The sequence below is a fragment of the Labrus mixtus genome, chromosome 21 (genome assembly GCF_963584025.1).
Source record: "Labrus mixtus chromosome 21, fLabMix1.1, whole genome shotgun sequence".
Taxonomy (NCBI): Eukaryota; Metazoa; Chordata; class Actinopteri; order Labriformes; family Labridae; genus Labrus; species Labrus mixtus.
The window spans coordinates 6,945,591-6,950,010 of record NC_083632.1 but is presented as its reverse complement, the minus strand read 5'-3'; the positions used below and the strand labels follow the sequence as shown (position 1 = coordinate 6,950,010).

Below are 4,420 nucleotides of genomic sequence, written 5' to 3'. Positions count from 1 at the left end.
GTCATATTTACCAGGCTCTGATGTAAAAAAAGCAACGTTTTGAGGCACAAAGATGAGAAAAAGTTTGGTGGCAGCTGTTTGCTAGCATGTTTTCTTCATCTACTTCACGCAGCGGCTGTATTCATCAGACAACACACTCAGGGTGGGAAGCTCAAATATAATGTTGTGCTACTGTGTTCCAGGTTGTATGTCGGATAAATTAAGTGTAGGACTAACTGAGAAGTCACAAAAAAAATCAACCGTAAAGACTGAACAGCAAAGTTAGCATGTCACCCATTCCTAACTAGCTAACATGAGGCTACTGTTAGCTTGGAGGTGGTTGAATTCTTTCATAGCTGCTAACTAGATAGATTCTTGGTAATATTGGAGTTAGCCAGAAGGTAGTTGAATATCGACTAAGCTGTTGAATGCCAACTTAACAACTCAAGGCCTTTGCACACTTTCATCCAACATGTACAGCGTGTTTAAAAAGAAACGGGATCTCATGTTGGGCCAATTATGTTTCCACACTAACTCCAAAACTTTCATCCGTTATTTTTGTTTTTTTAAACAGGTTTGCTTTCCTACGTGTGTCCCTGTGTTTTTTTCAAGGATTGAAAGAACCACAAAATCTTCTTCACTGCTCGATGATTCCATTTTGTCTCGTAGCCCCCGGCGAAAAATAAACGCATTCGACTCAGTGTGCAGGGTTTCTGTGCACACATTTCTATTTGGAGGTGGATTAAGGATCCAAAAAAAAACATCCAAATAAAAAAATTGGTGTGCAAAAACCTTAAGTAAGCAGCTAATAATACTGTTTGTTAGTAAGGTAGGGAAGTGGTTGAATCCTTACGTTGCTGACAGTCTGACAGTTGTGTTTCTAGCTAGCATTACTGTTAGCTAAGAATTTGCTCTTTTCTAATTAAATTGTGCAGCACTGTGAAATGGTCGTCTTAACATTCAGACACTTCCAAGCTAATATAAACTATGAAGTGTGTGAGTGAGTACTAAAGTTTGCTGCTGTTTGAGTTTCCAACTATCTTTATTTTAAGCTTGTTTTAAGTTTATACTGTTCAATATCCATTATCTTTTAAATTGCTGAGACAGTTCAGATTTTCTACATCTGTAGGACTTAAAACCTGGAGCACAGCGCTGTAGCATCATACGAGAACTTGAGTTTCCCAGCCGAAGTGTTATGTCGGAGGAAAATGGCTGCCAAGCAGTCACGTTTATCCGGTTATTAAACCTCCCTCTAACATTGCTGGAGGGCATTGCCTCAAAAAGTTGCAGATTTACCCATCCAGCCTTCAGGTGTGTTTAATTATGAGTTTTAAAAATCTGGCATCGCCACCGCATGTCTTTGAGGTGAGAGCCACCTCTGACCAATTGGGTCAATTGATCTCTTCTCTTTCATTCAGAATGTTTATGTTAGTGTTTACTGTATGTCATGTGTTGAATTATGAATATGCTGAGAACAATAAAAAAACAACAACAACACAATGCCGTATTATGGTGGCCTGTCTCTGTGAGTCATTACTTGGTGTTATATTCTGACAGCCTGGCCTGTCTCCCAGCCACCTACTCTGTCTCTCTGCCTCTCTTTGTGTTGTTTTTTTTAGATGGGGGGGGGTTGGGGAGCGTAACAAATGAAGCTAATACACATTGCGTGTGTGCAGATGTTATACAATACCCCCACAAAATATGGCAATTTGACACAGTGATGAGGAATGAGGAGTGCTCGCAAAACATAAATAATATTCTTGGGAGTCTGCCTTGAGGTACTTTACTGTGTGTGTGTGTGTGTGTGTGTGTGTGTGTGTGTGTGTGTGTGTGTTTGCCAGCAGGCGAGAGAGAGAGAGAGAGAGAGATTGTGTTGATAGAGCTCCTGTTTCTTTGTTCGAAGAGGTTTTTCCACTTACCGTCTCATCCCAGCACGCGGCTTTACAGTGAAATGCAGCTCAGTGTTTTTTTTTTTCAATCACATTTTTCTTTACAGTCTTTGGTTCCCACTGAAGGTGAAAATCAAAAACAGGGAGGGTGTGAACCACAATGTTTGAATTAACCCAGACATGTTATAATTGGATTTGTCTTGTAGCTATTCACAAGGGTGGCTGCAGGGGATTAGTCGATTTAACGTGTTCAGCATGTCATTGCTAACAGATCCACAACAAATTTGAAGAATCTGTAGTCATAATATCCACATCATAATAGCCCCTGGTGGCCAAAATGATGTGGTCACCTGAATACAATACCTTTTAATATTTGATTCTTCCATTAAAACCATGTTTTTTATGTGTTTTTTTTTATTTTTAACTATGATTATTTCTAGGATCCCTGACTACATCAGACAGAGAGACTTTGGTTAAGAGCTTTCCCATGGAATCTGAGTCTGTCTTAAAAATCTTAAAAAGTAAAGTGACCAAGAGTGAATTGGGGAAGTCAGAGGCTCGGAGCTTTAACGAGGAGTACTTGAACGCATCACGTAAATCGGCTCTGTGTAAGCTGTTGGACTGACTGACCACCGGTATCCAGTGAAGTGCTCATCGGTTCTCCTTAAAATCAAACGCTGCATTGTATGAGTCTGAACATTTAATGAAAATATGAAAGTATTTGTTTTCCAAACATGCTTGTGTCCGTCTTAATCACATTTTCCACCTGGACGAAGCCGGAGCTCCAGTGGCGCAATCGGTTAGCGCGCGGTACTTATATGACAGTATACAGCAGAGCAATGCCGAGGTTGTGAGTTCGAGCCTCACCTGGAGCAGAGTTTTTAAACCGAACGTGACCCCGTGGCGTGCAGGTAAGACGCTGAACGGAGTGAGAAGCGTGGGGGGATTCCTCAATGACGTCACATTGCAAAACCATCCGGAATAAAGGTGCATTTCAAAACGCCTGACATATTACGCCCTGTGTACAGGTGTGTTAAAAATGATGGCCTTTCTGCTGCAAAGTAACCCCAAAGGAAATTGACATCTCTCAGTCCTGTCCAGTAAATGTCTTTTTGTGAATCATTTGTGAAATTTGTGAATTTAATTTATTCTCCTTGAAATAAACAGTTCCTCCACCAGGAAATCTTGGTCAAAATGGGCAACATAACTTCCTGAAAATATCCATATAATGGCACAGACAAGAACGGCAAACACATACTGAAACTAAAATAGCCTATGTGCTTTTTAATATAGTTGAATATATAATTTAAATATATCCTGGGTCTGTGCAATATTGAAGGATGTCTGTCTTATATTGCATACATGCATTATCGTGTTTTAATGTAAGCTTTCTAATATTATCGTTAAAATGACACAATAAGCATTGTCATGAGGTAGGCTACTGTTTCCTCAATAGAAATATGTTGTAGAAATTCAACAGTAGTGAAAGAACGCAGGTTTGTTTCTATAGCTGCTCAACCTGCAGTGAAGGTAATTGTAAGTGCTTAAAAACAATATATTTTTAAACATTTGGACACATGAATGCAACATACAGGCTAATAAGTAAGAGACATTATGGACCTATGAATTAAATAAATAAGTAAATAAGTAGATACAATTGAAAAAGAGTACAAATAACTAAATAACATCTAACAAAGAAAAACACTGCAAGAACGATATTATTTTAGAAATGTGTAAAGTTAAAATAGTAGGCCTAAAACCAGAAAATAGCTTTTTCAAGTATGGAAAGGCTGAGGCGTTTTGACGATTTGCCTCTGTCCCTTCCGGGTAAGTCAATCTGCAGCGCCCCCTGACGGATGGTAGTATTAACATCAACTTTGTTGTAATACCAGCTCTTCACCACTGGAGGACGGTGCAACTGCACCACACAGACTCTTCTGGATCTGAACATGTTTTTTTTGTGTGTGTGTGTCCCCCCTCCCCCCCAAGTGGAGTTGCTCTAAAACTCTGCATTACTTGGTCTCCCCTGGGTGATTCGTATAATCTCTCTCAGAAATGTACATCCACAAATCTTTTTGTTACATTTTAATTCCATTTTTTTTTTTTTGGCTTTTTATACCTTTATTGGAGAGGCAGGACACTAAAGAGAGTCGGAAATCACGGAGAGAGTGGGGAATGACATGCAGAAAGGGAGCCACAAGTCGGATTTGAACCTGGGCTGCCTGCTTTGAGGAATACAGCTTTTTATACTTGGAACTAATCGTTAGCCCACCGGTGCCCCCATTTTACTTTTTACATACACCTTTCTAAAACACCTTGTGAAAACATCTCAAAAACGTTACCTTAAAATCTGTGCTACAAAAAAATCACAGCCTTCAACCTTTTTTTTTTAAACATGATTTATTCCACTGTTCAGAACTGTTACAGGTTTTATGTGGCTGCATCCTTGTGTGTGTGTGTTTGTCTGTGAATATTTGGTGTTTGTGTGTCATTTTAAGCCCTCTAAAGCTGGGAATGAACAAGCAGAAGATTGCTGTAATGATGTGACCCAG

At 39.5% G+C, this 4,420-nt stretch overlaps 1 non-coding gene across 1 annotated transcript; it reads left to right on the top strand.

The window, feature by feature from the left end:
- The first annotated feature begins 2,649 nt into the window (after positions 1 to 2,649).
- Positions 2,650 to 2,743, top strand: trnai-uau (transfer RNA isoleucine (anticodon UAU)). Its single transcript has 2 exons — positions 2,650 to 2,687; positions 2,708 to 2,743. It is a non-coding gene; the product is annotated as a tRNA-Ile (tRNA).
- Positions 2,744 to 4,420: the final 1,677 nt, after the last annotated feature.